The sequence below is a fragment of the Papio anubis genome, chromosome 2 (genome assembly GCF_008728515.1).
Source record: "Papio anubis isolate 15944 chromosome 2, Panubis1.0, whole genome shotgun sequence".
NCBI lineage: Eukaryota > Metazoa > Chordata > Mammalia > Primates > Cercopithecidae > Papio > Papio anubis.
Genome location: NC_044977.1, coordinates 46329149 through 46347726, shown reverse-complemented (window position 1 = coordinate 46347726; position 18578 = coordinate 46329149). Strand labels below are relative to the sequence as shown.

Genomic DNA, 18578 nt, shown 5'->3' with positions numbered 1-18578 from the left:
AAAGGCCCAATTATATGCTAGCAAGCAAATTTATGTAGGTAGAATAAAGTATGAAAAAGATATACTATGTGAATACTAATGAAAAGAAAGCTAGATGGACCATATTAATACCAGACAAAGAAGATTTTAAAGCCAAGAACATTACCAGAGAAAAAGTGAAACTTTACATAATGATAAAAGGATCAATTCCTTGCCAAGACATAACAATCTTAATGTGTATGCACCAAACAACAGAGCTCCAAAATATCCCACAGAACAAATGTAATACAACTGAAGAGAGAAGTAGGCAAATCTACAATTATAGTTGAGGACTTCGACACAACTCTCAGAGATTGAGACAACCACTAGACAGAAAATTAACAAGAATACAGAAGAACTGAACCACCACCATAAAAATTTGAATCTGACATTTACAGAACACTTCACATAACAATAAACATTAGTTTCAAACATACATGAAGCATTCACCAAGACAGACCATCTCCTAGCTCATAAAATGAACATTAAAAATTCAAATTAATTGGAATTGTTAAAATATGTTATCTGATCACAAAGTATTAAATTAAAAATCAGAAGAAAAATAACAGGGAGCTCTCTAGAAACTGGAACATTAAACAATACAGTTCTAAACAAACCATGGGTCAAAGAGGAGGTCTCATTTCTCAAAGAAAAATGTAAAAGAAGTATTTTAATAGTGAACTAAATGAAAATAAAATAATAAAACATCAAAAGTCTGTAGGCTGCATGGAGAAACTGGCACCCCTGTGCATGGCAGGTGGAAATATAAAATGGTGCAGTGCTACGGAAAACAGTTTGGTGTTTCCTCAAAAGGTTTAATATAGAACTACCATATAATGGATTTCTATGTATATATTCAACTGAAAGCAGGAACTTGAACAGATATTTGTTCACAGCAGCATCATTCACAACAGCCAAAAGGTAGAAGCAACCCAAGTGTCCATCAACGGATGAATGGATAAACTAACTAGTATATATACACAATGGAATCTTACTCAGCCTTCAAAAGGAAGGGAATTCTGATATGTGTTATAACATGGAACCCCGAAAATGTTATACTTAGTGAAATAAGCCAAAGATGGACAAATACTACATAATTCTACTTATATGAAGTAACTAGAATATGCAAACTGATAGAAACAGAAAGTAGACGCTGGCATGGTGGCTCACGCCTATAATCCCAGCACTTTGGGAGGCCAAGGCGGGTGGATCACCTGCAGTCAGGAGTTGGAGACCAGCCTGGCCAACATGGTGAAACCCCATCTCTACTAAAAATACAGCAACTTAGCTGGGCATGGTGGCATACACCTGTAATTCCAGCTACTTGGGAGGCTGAGGCAGGAGAATTGCTTGAACCCGGGAGGTGGAGGTTGCAGTGAGCCAAGATCGTGCCACTGCACTCCAGCCCAGGCAACAAGAGCAAAACTCCATCTCAAAAAAAAAAAAAAAGAAAAAAGAAAAGAAAAGAAACAGCAAGTGGAAGTTACCAGGGGATGGGGGGAGGAAAAATGGGGACATTTATTATTTAATTGGGGACAGTTATTATTTAATGGATACAGAGTTTAGGATCATGAAAAAAATCTGGAAATGCATAGTGATATGGCTGTAAAACATGGTGAGTGTACTTAATGCTAGTTAATTGTATACTTTAAAATGTTTAAGATGGTTTTTTTATATTATGTAAATTTTACAAAGAAACAAACAAACAAACAAACAAAAATTATGAGCTGTAGCTAAAGCATAGCTTAGAGGGAAATGTACAGCATTAGTGACAAGCAGCTCCCAAAGATCCCCTTCTTTTATTCACACAATTGTGTTACGCCCTCCCTTGCCTATGGGAGCTAGAGTGACTGTCAGACTTCTGAGAGCTAGAAGATAAAATGTTCATGTGTTTTAAGCCACCAACTGGTAATCTGTTACAGCAGTAATAGAAAACTAACACGGAGTAGTTTCCAACTAGGGTGATTTTTCTCCCCCGCCCCCACCCCCCCCATCAGGGTGATTTTGCTGCCTACAGGATATTTGGAAACATCTGGAGATTGTTTTGGTTGGCACACCTAGAAGAGTGTTATTGGTTTCTAGTGAGTAGAGGCCAGGGATTCTGCTAAACTTTCTATAATGCAAAGGACAGTCACCACCTGCCAGCCACACAACAAAGAAGCATCCAACCCAAAATGTCAACAGAGCTGAGGCTGAGAAACGCTGTACTATGGCTGTGCAAGTTGTGCAAGATGACATTACTGGAGAAAAACTGGGTGAAGGAAACATGGGAATTAAACACTTTTGTAAATATATAAGTACAATCACAAGGAGAATAGAAGAATACATAGCTTCTAAACCACTGGAAGCAGGAAAAAAAATAAATACATAAAGTACTTTGAGAATCCTGGGAAAATATATAAGCTAAGGAAAAGGAATCAATAGAGAGGGGAAAATGAAAAATACAAGCAAAAGGAATGACAATTGATATATAAAGGTCCAAGAAAAACCTCTCAAAATCCAGTGAGGATCACAAGTACGAAAGGAAAATAGTGAGTGAAGAGACAGACACTAATGTGAAAGGGTGAAACTGGGGGAGGAGGGGTCGGATTATTTGGCCCCTTTTTTCTTCCACGAACTGAGAGGCAGTGGTATCTGCTGACACTGGGGGATGCCTGAACAGGGAAACGTGTGAAAAGTTTCTGTGGGAAAATTATATGGGGCATGAGTGAGGGTGGGACGGTGCTGCTGCTGAGCAGCGCTGAGGCTGGGCAGTTCTGTGTGGAGTACACCAGGTAGTCTGCAAATTAGCACCAAAGCTTTCTCCAGCCACATTCCACAGTTTGGGGGCAGAAAGCAGCAGCAAGGCAGTGGGGGCAGATATTATGTATAATGAGTGCTAGCAGGAGGAGCGTGAAATCCACAATGGCTGACAAGGGGGTCTGCCCTGGTTAGGAAGACAAAGGAAAGAGGAAGAGGCTGCTGGGCTGAGAGAACAGGGAAGTTTTCAGAATGCATTGAAAGGAAAGAGAAAGTTCAATAGGAAAGAGAGCAGGAAGAGCAAAGCAGTGGAACTATGGTCAGAGAGAACTTTTGTTGTTCAAGATGTTGATAGAAGCCTGGGTTTCTTATGGAGAATAAAGATGGGCACCACTGGGGAACAGAAAACCAAGAGGCAGTGGGGGGTGTGAAATAGATTCCTGCCCATTCTATTTGTGATAAGCACATCCACTAACTGTCACAGAAAGCTACCTGCAGGCAGCTGTCAAGAGTTCTCCATGTACAAGGCATAGTATCTCCCAGGACAGGTCAACAGAAAAATGAGTGCAGCGGGGATACAAAAAAAGGTTCAAACAGATTCTCCCCTATTCACATTAAGAGTGCCCTCTTACCCTCCCCAAAAAGTATTGAATTACTTATCTCTTTCTGATCCAAGTTCCTTAACAAGGACAATCTCATGAATTTAATCCCAGTGTGTACCAGGCCCCCCTGCCACCACATAAAATGGCAGGCCTGCATGCCTGATCATGGCCCCAAGCTGCTGCACCTCTCATGCAGTCCTCTACCTTACAGATCACAGCTGCTGATCAAAAAGGCCTCTGAGGCTCCAAACCAAGTAGCCTCACTAATGGAAAAACATCTCAAAACCTAAAGTTGATGCTATGTAAATGGGATTGTTTTCTTAATTTCTTTTTCAGATAGGTCATTATTAGTATATAGAAATGCAATTGATATTTCCATGTTGATGTTGTTTCCTACAACTTTACACTTCTAACAGTTTTTTTGTGAAGTTTTTAGGAACTTCTATATATAAGAGCACTTCATTTGCAAACAGAGACAATTAACTTCTTCTTTTCTGATTTGGATGCTTTCTATTTCACCTTCTTGCCTAACTGCTCTGGCTAGAACTTTCAGTCCTATATTGAATAGAAGTGGCAAGAGTGGGCACCCTTGTTTCTGATCTTACAGAAAAAGCTTTCAGTCTTTCACCATTCGGTATAACATTAGCTATGGGCTTGTCATATGTAGCCTTTGTATACTAAGGAACATTTCTTCTATACTGAAAGCTGACAATTTTTATCATGAAAGGATGTTGAATTTTGTCAAATGCTTTCTGCAGCTATTGAGATGATCACATGACATTATGCTAGGTGAAATAAGCATATTTCAGAAAGACAAATACTACATGATCTCACTTACATGTAGAACTTAGAGAAACAAAGGGTGGTTGCCAAAGGTTATGGGGTAGGGGAGAGGTAGGTCAAAGAGTACAAACTTTCACACATAAGATGAATTTAGTTCTGGATATCTAATGTATAGAATAGTGACTATAGTTAATCAATGGGGAAATGACTCCCTATTCAATAAATGGTACTGGACTAACTGACCAGCCATATGCAGAAGATTGATACTGAACCCCTACCTTACACCATATACAAAAATCATCTGCCTGTCCAGCATCCATTTTCCCTTCTGGTAAGAGCCTGTTGCTTATGTGTGTTTTGGGGGTGGAGGGAGGAATGACTGTTCCCTCCCACAATGTGTGCATTCCTGATTCCTGGCAAGACAGTCAAAGTGCTCCACCCTCCACTGCCAAGGGTGTGACTTGCTCAGGAATTTGAAGCAATCAAGCGTGAAATGGCAGACTGGAAATGCTGGAGCTGATTCATTCTAGAGTGGTGCCTGCAGGGAGGACCTGCCTACTGGTGCCCCCACCCTGGACCTTGGGTCTAGCTCTCTTCTTCTAAGACCTGCTTCTTCAACTTTCCCTTTGCTTCTGTGAGCTTCCCTGCATCCTTGTAGCAAATTCACATTATTTTGCTTGAGTTAGGCAGAGCAGGCTTTCATTGAAGAAATTTAATGAAAGGCAGCATCGGATTGGAATCAGAAACGGCTGGCCTCCCTTTCTCTAGAGCATATGACGTCGGTCTGGGCCTTACTCACTGTCAATGAAATGTCATGTTAGGCAGCTTGCAGTCAGAGGCCAGAACAGGCACTAAAACCAACAGGGAAGTGGGCAACATCCAAAGACTAGGAGAGATAGAAGGGCCTGGCACTGTAGAAATGCAAGAGTAAGAACACAGCACAACAAACAGGCAGCCCCTTCATTATTCAATTACTCACTCTGTAAATCGAGAATTAATGTTCACGGGTTCTGGTGAGTGACATAATTACAATTTAAAAAGGGCAATTAATCATCGGCTTGTTGTTCACTGCCTTGCTGGGAGCCGTTTGCTTCACGAACACCAGTAAAGCCACAAAAGTATTAAACACACGAATGACTACCACCACCAAATTCCAGCCTCCTTTTCCTTCTCCCCACCCGCCAACTCCTCTGACTGGGCTCAGCCACAGATCTTACATCTGTTTCTCATTTCTCCTGTGACACTCCCAGACCCTCCCCTAATCTCCACCCTCTAAGCAGAGGCTTTTCCCCTTCACTGCTGGCAAAGACAAGGGCTTCCTATAATACTGTTTGCTGCAAGAAAAGAAAAAGACTTTGGGCCTCTGGATCTCAGCTCCAAGAGGCTAAAAAAGAGAGTGGGAAAATGAAGTTGAGAGAGACAAGGGTAAAGAAGGAGGGAAGAGCAAGAATGAAAGGCAGATGGATGAAATGAGTTGGGTACTGGGAGAACGCAGGCCTCACAGCATGGGCACAGGATACTGACATCTGGCTCTGAAAGCAGGTCTGCCAGCAGCATCTTCTCCAGATCAGCATCTTTCTACAGACTCAAGGCAGTCCTTGCTCCAGTCCTGATCCCTCGGCTGATGACCAGCTGCTTAACTGGACTCCAAAACCACACACAAGGCAGGAGGCTAGCAGATGCATCTCTGTCTTCTAACAAGCAGATTGCAACTAAGTGTTCTCCTAGAGGATGCACTTCCAGGGGAAAATCCCTTAAAGAAAAAACTTCAGGGATCTAGTTCTACTTCATGAAACCAGGCAAGAATGAATATTGTCACTTCAATGCTACCACTGCCTCAGGCCAAATCAGAGTGTTACTGCTTCTAGCTCTTGTGCTAGAAATGGCCCTGCTGGTCTGAGACCTACAGAGGTCTCAGGCATGTATGTCTGTCTTGGCCTCTTCCACTGTCTTGACTGTAAAGATCCTGGGGTACACACTGTTCACTGGCCTCCTTGCAGCTGCTCCCCTCTAAAGCTGCTGCCTTCCTTCATGCCAGTGAAGCCGTAGTTTTGTAGGCATTTACTTCATGCCTCTGATCTCAGGAAAGGTAGGCTCTTCTGGCAGCCTCAGGGGAAGTTGTGTCCAATCTAGTGCAACCATGGTAATCCCACTCTCCTTTACGGTGGCGGGTCTGAGATGGTCACAGGTCCCAGCTCCAGCCAATGAGACATGTGCAGAAGTGGCTGGAGAAGTGTCTTTCCTGCTTGAGGTGCTGATGTGAGGACTGGATGCCTTGTGACCATGAGGGAAAAGGCCAGAGAACTGCGGGGAAGCCACCATCTGCTCAGACACAGGTGGACTAGTGCGAATGTAAAGTGGTGCAGGCAGCCACTTTGGAAAACAGTCCAAACATTCCTCAGAAAGTTAAACAGACAGTTACTATTTGATCCAACCATTCCACTACAAAGTATATAACCAACAGAAATAAAAACATGTCCACAGAAAAAAAAAATGTTTATGGCAGCACTATTCATAGTAGCTAAAAAAGTGGAAACAGCCCAAATATCCATCAAATGGTTAACAGATATATAAAATGTGATACAGCCATACAATGGAATATTGGCAATAGAAGGAAATGAAGTACTAATACATGCTACAGCATAGATGAATCTTGAACACATTATGCTACATGAGAAGCTAGTCACAAAGACCACATATTCTATGATTCCATTTATATGGCATGTTCAGTACACGCAAAAATCCATAGAGATAAAGTTGATTAGATGTTGCCTGGGACTAAGGGTTGTGGAAAATAGGGAGTTACTGCTAATCGGTAGAGTTTCTTTTGGGAGTGACAAAACTGTTCTAAAATTGATTGTGGTGATGGTTGTACAACTCTATGAATACACTTAAAATAACTGAGTTAGATACTTTGAATGGGATAATTATATGGTAAGTGAATTATATCTTAATGCAGCTGTTAAAATAAAACCAGTTTTCTTTAAGTTTTGAAAATGGAGAACAATTGCCATTCCTCTCAATGAGCAAATGCCTTGGAAAAGAGCTCATCGTGCCTGCTGCCACCTATGCCCATGCAGGCTGAGCCCCAGAGTGGGAAGTATGCAGTGTGGCAGCGCTTTCTAAGCGGAAGAGGTGCCTCCTGCAGTCTGCTTCATTTCTGTGTGTCTCCTAGAGGGTATCCTGTTACACTTAACAAGCTCATCCAATGTTGAAGATTAGGATTTTTCCTGTAACATGGCTCCAAAACACAAGCGACTACTTCATGTGGTTCTGATTTGGTGCTGAAATAACTATTGATCTGGTAACTAATGATCTGGGGCAGATCTGATGCTGAAATAGTGATTTGCCTAATGTAGAAGAAAAAACTGAGTGTACTGAACTGCAAACCCAAACCTAACCAGTCTTCCTAAAATGTACGCCTGGGTAGTTTTGACCTGTATGATTTCTACCTTACAAGCTGATTTGAAGTCTGAATAACTTGGAAAAGGCAAATCCATTAAATAAAAACATAGAAAACCAGGTAAAATAAGTATCAAAAAGAAATGCTATGGATTTCAAGGGAGGGGAGAAGAAATGACAGCTGACTGGCAGAGTAGCATGGGACGAGAATGGCTGGTATGGCAGGTGAAGTCTGAGCTAGACACAGAAGGTGGAAGAGACTGAGACAGGTGGGCTGGCTCAAAGGTATAGAGAGGCAGGGAGGCAACAGTGAAGAGGAAGACCCTCAAACTAGAGGCCAGGCCTTCACCCCAGCTCTGGCGCTCTCTAGTAGTGTGGCCTGGGGCAAGTCACTTTGTCTCTTTGTGTCCCAGTTTCCTATAAAGTGGGAATAACACCATATTTAATTGAATCTAAGACACCATCAATTATAACATGAACCATTATTCCATTACCACTAAGAAAAAAAATGATGTTATGTCACTGGTTATAAAATGTATCCCTAATTCAAAGATGTTACAATAAGAAAAAAATTCACCTCAGAATTGAATATGGTAACAACTACTCAGAGTTGATATGAGAATTAAGTGATTATATGTAAAGTAAATATGATTGCTGTTGTTGCTATCAATGTTTGACAAATATTTGTTGAGCAACTACTAAGTGCCCTCAAGGTCCTATGCATAAGATAAGTATGATCCCAATCCTTAGGAATTCAGAATCAATTCAAACAGGACAAACAAACAGGGAAGTCAGAAGAGGGATGTGTGCAGAAGCGGTCACAGATGGTGGTCTCCAGCTTGATTGGAATATAACTGAAGCCTCACTTTACTAAGCTGAGAGAATGTGAGGCGGATTAGGATCTAAAGTAAAGAGAGCATCAGACATAATCAGAACTACTCTTGAAAAACCCTGTCTCCCCTGTGAAGTACATGTATACAACTTCATATCCAATTCTGTATGATACTACAAAGGCAGTGACATAGAGTACCTGGGATAGTATCCATATGCAAAATATAATTTAGGAGCCATGTTGTACCAAAAACAATGTTCACACTAAAATGCACTGTAGCAAGATGTTCAAACTATTAAAGGAGAAACTATTAAAGAAGACCCAAGACAACCAGAGGCACAGCCAATTCATGTTTTCCACTCCACATTCACCCCAAGGCAACACCTCCTAAGGGAATGGTAGCTGAGCTGATCATCATGTTCTTGCACTTCAGATCCCAGCTCACCTTCCACACTGGTCTTCCACACTGCGGGGCCTGGCTGGCACTCAGCAAATCCCACTCCCGCTTGGCCATGTGTCTCCATGACAGTCTCAGGAAAGCCACAGGAAATCTGCACCTGTGCCCTGTCTGCTTCCTCTCCCCCGCAGCAGGGCTCCTTTACCGGATCAGTTCTGCCCTGGAGCAGCCGCTGATTCCAGCCTGCAGTTTTCCCAAAATCCGCAGAAGCAACTTCATCATATCCCACCCTTGAAGACAAAAGCCCCAGCCAAGAGGTGCCCCTCCATGAAGCTCTGAGTTACATGAGGACTTCCCTTAACCTCTAGAGTTTTAGTAACTGCAACATCTTCCCTTTGATTCTTCAGCCCTACAGCTGGTGGTAGCTGCTTCTTGTGGTTGCTACCTCCATAATACTTTAATGTTCCCTTTTTACCCTTTCAATAACCTAGTTAACAACCTTGTACCTAGTTACTGACTTGATATGAAATTCTCTGCTCCAATAATTGCTATAGTTTCTCCTGGTTGGTCCTTAACTGATACAGCAACATATTACTCCTCACTTTCTATTTTAAATTCTCTCTCGGGACATGAAGAGGCAATTCACAAGAGAGGGAAAAATCAGGCCCATAAATATATGAAAAATATTCAATCTCTACTTGAAACCAAAGAAACAAAAATTAATACCACTGACACACATTTCTGCCTGTCAGATCAACAAGATGGAAAAGGATGCTAGCACTCAGTGCTGGCCACAGGCACTCTCAGACACTGCTGGTAGGAACATAAACTGGTACTACTGTCTTATGGAGGAAAATGTGATGATAATGTGAACCAAATCTTTAAAATTTAAGTCAAAAAATAAGACACTGCAAGAGTAGATTCACTTTTTCTTATTGCCTCTGCAAATACAGCTAAAAACCCTGGACATTACATACACAAAGCAGATATAAAAAGGTTCTGAAAAGTGGATAGAAGAAGGCAGTGTGGCTAGGGACCTCGGGACCCAGAACGACACGGCAGTGAGTTCCTTGAGTTTTCTTCTTGTCTCATTATCTCAGACTGGGTGCTGGAGGAGATGCCAATAGGAATAAACCAGGAAAGCCCCCCTAGAAAAGCCAGCTCTTTCTAGCCAAAGGACCAGGAAAGCAGCAGCTTAGCAAGACAAGCAACTTTTAGACAGCAAAACGTTTAGATAATAACTACACTGCTCCAGCCTAACACCACAGAAATAGCTGCACTGCCACCCCCACCAGCAAAGGCCAACTGGAGACCCTGGACTTCCACCTTCACAAAACAAGATGCCTCAACCCACCTTCCCTGCCAGGGTGTCAGAGAAGAGCGAGGTGGGTGGATCTCTGACTACCACCCAAGTGTGGTGAGGCCTTCCCTGTTGGTGGAGATCACTTGGGGAGCAGTAAGCAGGTGCCCTTCCCCATCCCAGCCAGGGTGGCATCAAAGAGAGGCCTAGTGGGGAGCACAAAGTCCTGGTTCCAGGAATTTACAAGTAACAAATTGACACAGAACTACACATATACATTGTACCAATGTCAATTTTGTGGTTTTGATATTGTATGATATTTACACAAGATATAACCTCTGAGGGAAATATGATGAAGGATACATGGGCCCTCTCGCTACTATCCTTACAACTTCCTGTAAATCTGTAATTTACAAAAAAAAAAAAGTTTTAAAAAAGCCTTTGCAAAGGGGCATAAGAGAACTCTTTGGGAAGCAGAACATGCTCTGTATCTTGACTAAGGTGGTTATTATACGGTTGTGACATGTTACACTCAGCAAAGTAACCAACCTGAGCACTCAGGGTGGAATTTTATTGTCTATACATTATACCTCAATAAGTTATATTTTTAAATATGCTGTTAAAATATCTGAATCATATTAGTACGAACAAAATAAACAGGAAATAAAACAAATAGAATGCCAACTAATAAGTATAGAAGACATTGCAGAAATATAAAATCATCATTTTACAATCACTAGCATAGTGATTCAGATAAAAATCATCAAAGCAGAGAAAAATGGTGGGACAGGCAGTTCCAAGCTCTCATCCTCCCACAGAAACATACAAAAAAATGCAGAGGCCGGGCACAGTGGCTCACGCCTATAATCCCAGCACTTTGGGAGGCCGAGGCAAGAGGATTGCCTGAGCTCAGGTGTTCGCGACCAGCCTGGGCAACACAGTGAAACCCCATCTCTACTAAAATACAAAAAATAGCCGGGCATGACAGTGTGTGCCTGTAATCCCAGCTACTTGGGAGGCTGAGGCAGGAGAATTGCTTGAACCTGGGAGGCAGAGGTTGCAGTGAGCCAAGATCGCATCACTGCACTCCGCCTAGGCGACTCTGAGACTCTGTCTCAAAAAAAAAAAAAGAAAAAAAAAATGCAGAAACTGTCAGAACCAACTTTCTCAAAGCTCTGAAAAATAGTCTAAAGTTTAAAACAAGCAAGTGAATGCTGAATAAAGAAAAAGGCCACTTGAAAACAGTAGGAAAACTGTCTGGTGTTTTTACTTGCCTTTACCCTATCCCTGTCATGGCTCAGTTGCAGCCACATTCCCAATGTGAGACTCTGGTCCTTGGTTCCAGAGGGAGCAGGGCATGTCTTATTCGTAAATTATTGTGTGCATCTGTTCTAACCTGTCTGACGGTTACCTGTAGGACTAATGCAAAGTACTTCTCCCTTTCACCTAACTCAGAACTAAGGCTGGAAAAGGGCAGGTGTTACTTGAAAATGCTGCAGGGAGAAAACACCTGCAAGACATTACACAAGAAGACTATCCCTAAGACATATAATCATCAGATTCCCCAAGGTCAAAATGTTAAAGGCAGTTAGAGAGAAAGGGCAGGTCACCTACAAAGGGAACCCCATCAGGCTAGCAGCAGATCTTTCAACAGAAACCCTGCAAGCCAGAAGAGATTGGGGCCCTATATTCAGCATTCTTTAAGAAGAAAAAAAAAAAAGTCTAACCAAGAATTTCATATCCAGCCAAACTAAGCTTCATAAGTAAAGGAGAAATGAGATCCATTTCCGACAAGCAAATGCTGAGGGAATTCATTACCACCAGAACTGCCTTACCAGAGGTTCTGAAAGGAGTACCAAATATTGAAAGAAAAGACTTACTGGCCACTACAAAAACATACTAAAGAACATAGACCAGTGACGCTATGAAGCAACCACACAAACAAATCTGAATAAACAGCTAATAACATCACAAGTTCAAATTCGCACATATCAATACTAACCTTGAACGTAATTGGGCTAAATACCCCATTAAAAGGCACAGAGTGGTAAGCTGGATAAAGAGAACCCAATGGTATAGGTCTTCAAGAGACCCATCTCACATGCAATGACATCCACAGGCATTGTGGATAATAAAGGAATACAGAAAAATCTACCAAGCAAATGGAAAACAAAAAGTAGCAGGAGTTGTAATCCTAATCTAAGAGAAAACGGACTTTAACTCAACAAGATAAAAAAGATAAAGGGTGTTACACAATGGTAAAGAGTTCAATTTAACAAGAAGACCTAACTATCCTAAATGTATATATACCCAACACAGGAGCACCCAAATTCATAAAGGAAGTTCTTAAAGACCTATGATCAACACCTGTAATCCCAGCACTTTGGGAGGCCGAGGCAGGCGGATCACGAGGTCAGGAGATCTAGACTATCCTGGCTAACATAGTGAAACCCCGTCTCTACTAAAAATACAAAAAATTAGCCAGGCGTGGTTGTGGGAACCTGTAGTCCCAGCTACTTGGGAGGCTGAGGCAGGAGAATGGTGTGAACCCAGGAGGCGGAGCTTGCAGTGAGCCGAGATTGTGCCACTACACTCCAGCCTGGGCAACAGAGTAAGACTCTACCTCAAAAAAAACAAAAAACAAAAAATCTATGACGAGACTAACATTCCTACATAATAATAGTGGTAGATTTCAACACCCTACTGACAGTATTAGAGAGACCACTGAGGCACACAATTAACAAAGACACTTAAGACCTGGACTCAACACTTGACCAAATGGACCTAATATACATCTACAGAACTCTCCACCCAAAAACAACTTCATATTGCCACATGGCACATACGGAATGACTTTTGGGTTAGTAATGAAATTAAGGAAGAAAACAAGAAATTATTTGTACTAATGAGAACAAAGATACAACATACCAGAATCTGTCAGGACATAGCTAACGCAGTGTTAAGAGGGCGGTTTATAGCACTAGACGCCCACATCAAAAATTTAGAAAGAGCCCCAATGAACAACCTAAATCACAACTAGAAGAACTAGAGAGGCAAGAGCAAAACAGCCCCAAAGCTAGAAGACATGAAATAACCAAAATCAGAGCTGAACTGAAAGAAATTGAGACATTAAAAACCATACAAAAGATCAACAAACCCAGGAGCTGGTTATTTGAAAAAATTAATAAGACAGACAACTAGCTAGACAAATAAAGAAAATAAGAGAGGAGAACCCCCCTTTAGGGGGCCAGGTGCAGTGGCTCATGCCTGTAAGCCCAGCACTTTGGGAGGCTGAGATGGGGGGATCACAAAGTCAGGAGATGAACACCATCCTGGTCAACATGGTGAAACCCTGTGTCTAGTAAAATACGAAAAATTAGCGAAGTGTGGTGGTGTGTGCCTGTAGTCCCAGTTACTCAGGAGGCTGAGGCAGGGGAATTGCTTGAACCTGGGAGGCAGAGGTTGCAATGAGCCAAGATCGTGCCACTGCACTCCAGTCTGGCGACAGAGCGAGACTCCATCTCAAAAAAAAAAAAAGAAATGACAAAGGGTACATTACCACTGACCCCACAGAAATACAAAAAACCATCAGAGACTACTACAAACAATTCCATGCAAAGAAACTAGAAAATCTAGAAGAAGTGGATAAATTTCTGGACACATATAACCTCCCAGGACTAAACCAGAAAGAAATTAAATTCCTGAACAGACCAATAACAAGTTCCAAAATTGAGTTAGTAATAAAAACCCTACCAACCAAAAAAAGTGCAAGACCAAATGGATTCACAGCTGAATTCTACCAGATTTATAAAGAAGAAGAGTTGGTGCCATTCCTACTGAAACTATTTCAAAAAATTGAGGAGGAGGGACTTCTCCACAACTCATTCAATGAGGCCAGCATCATCTTGATACCAAAAACCTGGCAGAGACACAACAAAAAGAGAAAGCTTCAGCCCAATATCCTTGATAAACACAGATGCAAAAATCCTAAACAAAATACTAGCAAACCAAATCCAGTAGCACATAAAAAAGCTAATCCATCATGATCAAGCAGGCTTTATCCCTGGGATGCAAGGTTGGTTCAACATATGCATATCAATAAATGTGATTCAACCCATTCACTGAACTAAAAACAAAACCACATGACCATCTCAATAGATGCAGAAAAGGATTCCCATAAAATTCAACATCCCTTCATGTTAAAAACCCTCAATAACTTAAGCATTGAAGGAATATACTTGAAAATAAGAGCTATCTATGACAAATCCACATCCAACATCATATTGTATGGGCAAAAGTTGGAAGCATTCCCCTTGAAAACCGGCACAAGACAAGAATGTCCTTTCTGACCACTTCTATTCAACATATTATTGGAAATCCTGGCCAGAGCAATCAGGCAAAACAAAGAATAAACAGCATCCAAACAGGAAAAGAGGAAGTCAAATTATCCCTATTTGCAGACAACATGATTCTACATCTAGTCTCTCCACAAAGCTCCCTGATCTGATAAACAACTTCAGCAAAGTTTCAGGATACAAAAGCAACACACAAAAATCAGTATTACTGATTGGTTACTATACACCAACAACATCCAAGCCAAGAGCCAAATCAAGAGCACAACACCATTCACAATAGCCACAAAAAGAATAAAATACCTAGGAATACACGTAACCAAAGAGGTAAAAAAAAATCTCTACAATGAGAATTACAAAACATGGCTCAAAGAAATCAGAGATGACACAAACAAATGGAAAAACATTCTATGCTCATGGATACAAAAAACTAATATTATTAAAATGGCCATACTGCCCAAAGCAATTTACGGATTCAATGCTATTCCTATCAAATTACCAATGACATTCTTCACAGAATTAGGAAAAACTATTTTAAAATTCATATTGAATTCATATTCAAAAAAGAGCTCGGGCCAGGTGTGGTGGCTTGTGCCTGTAATCTCACCACTTTGGGAGGCCGAGGTGGGTGGATCACTTGAGGTCAGGAGTTCAAGACTAGCCTGGCCAACATGGCAAAACCCCATCTCTACCAAAAGTACAAAAATAATTAGCCAGGCATGGTGGTGCAGGCCGGTAATCCCAGCTACTCGGGAGACTGAGGCAGAAGAATCGTTTGAACTGGGAGGCCGAGGTTGCAGTGAGTCGAGATTGCACCACTGCACTCCAGCCTGGGCAACAGAGTGAGACTCCATCTCAAAAAAACGAAAGAAAAAAAGAGCCCAAATAGCCAAGGCAATCCTAAGCAAAAAGGACAAAGCGGGAGACATCACATTACCCAACTTCAAACTATACTACAGGGCTACAGTAAACAAAATGGCAGAGTATTGGTACAAAAACAGACACACAGATCAATGGAACAGAACAGAGAACCCAGAAGTAATGCCGCATACCTACGAATCATCTAATTTTTGATGAAACCAGCAATGAGGAAAAGACTCCCTATTCAATAAATGGTGCTGTGATAACTGGTTAGCTATATGCAGAAGAGTGATACTGAACCCCTACCTTATACAACACACAAAATCAACTCAAGATGGATTAAATATTTAAATGTAAAACCCAGAACTATAAAACACTGGAAGATAACTTAGGAGATACCATTCTGAACACAGGACCTGGCAAATATTTCACAACGAAGACACCAAAAGCAATTGCAACAAAAACAAAAATTGGCAAATAGGATCTAATTAAACTAAAGAACTTCTGCAGAGCAAATGAAACTATCAACAGAGTAAACATGCAACCTACAAAATGGGAGAAAATATTTGCAAACTATACATCTGACAGAGGTCTAATACCTAGAATCTATAAGAAACTTAAGCAAATTAATAAGCAAAAAATAACCCCATTAAGAAGCGCGCAAAGGACATACACGTAGCCAAAGAGCATATGAAAAAATGCTCAACATCACTAACCATTAGAGAAATGCAAACCAAAATCAAAATGAGATGCCATCTTACACCAGTCAGAATATTATTAAAAAGTCAAAAAATAATAGATGTTGGCGAGGTTGTGGAGAAAAGGGAATGCTTATAGACACTGCTGTGGGAATGTAAATTACTTCAGCCTCTGTGGAAAACAATGTGGCGAGATTCCCCAAAGAACTTAAAATTGAACTATCATTCAATCCAGCAATCTCATTATTGGGTATATATCCAAAGGAATATAAATTGTTCTGCCATAAAGACACACACACGCATATTGTATTAGTCCGTTCTTGCACTGCTATAAAGAAATACCTGAGACTGGGTAGTTCATAAAGAAAAATGGTTTAACTAGCTCCCAGTTCTGTTGTACAGGATGAACAGGTACACAGGAAGAACAAGTTCTTCCTGTGCACGGCTGTACAGGAAGCATAGTGGCTTCTGCTTCTGCAGAGACCTCAGGAAATTTCCAATCATGGTGTAAGGCAAAGGGGGAACAGCTGTCTTGGAAGGCGGAAGCAGGAGTGAGAGAGAGAGAGAGAGAGGTTAGGGGAGGTGCTACACACTTTTAAATAAACAGATCTCATAAGAACTCACTCATTATCACACAAACAGCACCAAGGGGATGGTGCTAAACCATTCATGAGAAATCCATCCCCATGATCCAATCACTGCCCACTAGGCCCCGCCTCCAAACACTGGGGATTACGATTCAACATGAGATTTGGGCAGGGACACAGACCCAAACCATATCACATATGTTCACTGCAGCACTATTCACAATAGGAAAGAAATGGAATCAACCTAAATACTCATCAATGGTACACTAGATAAACAAAATGTGGTATATGTACACCATGGAATACTGTGCAGACATAAAAAAGAATGAGATCATATCCTTTGTGGCAACACAGAGGTGGAGGCCATTATCCTAAGCAAACTTAACACAGTAACAGTAAACCAAAGGTTGCATGTTCTCACTTATAAGTGGGAGCTAAACAATGAAAACACTTGGATACTAAGAGGGGAACAAGAGACTCTGGGGCCTACTTGAGGGTGGAAGGTAGGAAGAGGGAGAGAATCAGAAAAAACACCCATTGAGTACTAGGCTTTTTATCTGGGTGCTGAAATTATTAGTACACCAAACCCCTGTGACATACAGTTTACCTATATAATAAACCTGTGCATGCACCCCTGAACCTAAATGTTGAAAATAAATAGAAATAAAAAATAGAAAATGCTTTGGATAAACTAACAACACACAGGTGCCTGGTGGCAAAATCATGGTCTGAACAGAAGAGAGAGCACCTAACAAGCATGGGAGAAAAAGTCAGGAAAGATTCTTTGGAAATCGAGGAATGAGAAAGGGCAGCTGGGACATGGTGACACCAAGAGAGTAGAATCCCCCAGACTCATCAAGGATCTCAGCTACGAAGTGATCGTGTCTGCAGCATATGGGCAGAACCACACCTTGGCCTTGATGGAAATGGGCTCCATGTTTGCGTTTGGGGAAAATAAGATGGGACAGCTGGGCCTTGGCAACCAGACAGACGCTGTCCCCAGCCCCGTGCAGATAATGTACAACGGCCAGCCAATTACCAAAATGGCCTGTGGGGCTGAATTCAGTATGATAATGGACTGCAAAGGAAACCTCTATTCCTTTGGGTGCCATGAATATGGTCAGCTGGGACACAACTTGGATGGGAAGTTCATCACCTGGGCACAGCAGATAGAGTACAACTACAGACTGGTTCCCCGGTGAGTGGCCATCTTTATCGAGACAGATCCTGCTTGTACCAAATGTAGTTGTGTGAAACGTAGCCTGTGGCACTAACCACACGCTGTTCCTGGACTCCCAGAAGTGAGTCTTCTCCTGGGGCTTTGGTAGCTATGGCCAGCTGGGCCATGCAGAACAGAAGGATGAGATGGTCCTCCACCTGGTGAAGCTGTTTGACTTCCCTGGGCATGGGGCATCCCAGATCTATGCTGGTTACACCTGGTCCTTTGCCGTCAGTGAAGTGGGTGGTCTGTATTTCTGGGGGGCCACCAATACCTCCCGTGAATCTACCACGTACCCGAAAGCAGTGCAGGACCTCTGTGGCTACAGAATCCAGAGCCTGGCTTATAGGAAGAGCAGCATCATTGTGGCCACCAACGAGAGAGCACCATCAGCTGGGGCCCATCACCGACCTTCGGGGAACTGGGCTACGGGGACCACAAGCCCAAGTCTTGCACTGCAGCCCAGGAGGTGAAGATTCTGGACGGCATTTTCTCAGAGAAGGTCACCATGAGCTACTCACACTCCTTGGTGATAGCAAGAGACAAAAGTGAGACCAAGAAAGAGAAGATCAAGAAACCCAGAATACAACTGCCGAACCCTCTGAGGCTCCCGGAGACTCCTCCGAGTCTACACCTCTCGTGGCAGCGGTCATTTCCATGTTCACTGGGATGGGAAGTCAAACAAGGAATTTAAAAAAGCAAAAGTTGACCGAAAGTGCATTTTTGTTTAGACTCCATGAGGTTCCGTTTTACAAGTGATCCAACGTTTACCTTTTTTTTGTACGCCT

At 42.0% G+C, this 18578-nt stretch overlaps 1 protein-coding gene and 1 pseudogene across 2 annotated transcripts in view; one reads left to right on the top strand and one right to left on the bottom strand.

Moving 5' to 3' along the window:
* CHCHD6 (coiled-coil-helix-coiled-coil-helix domain containing 6) overlaps window positions 1-18578 on the bottom strand; it is a 220407-nt gene that overhangs the window by 139261 nt on the left and 62568 nt on the right. The gene's annotated exons all lie outside the window — the stretch shown is intronic.
* LOC103881896 lies at window positions 2722-18395 on the top strand (annotated as a pseudogene).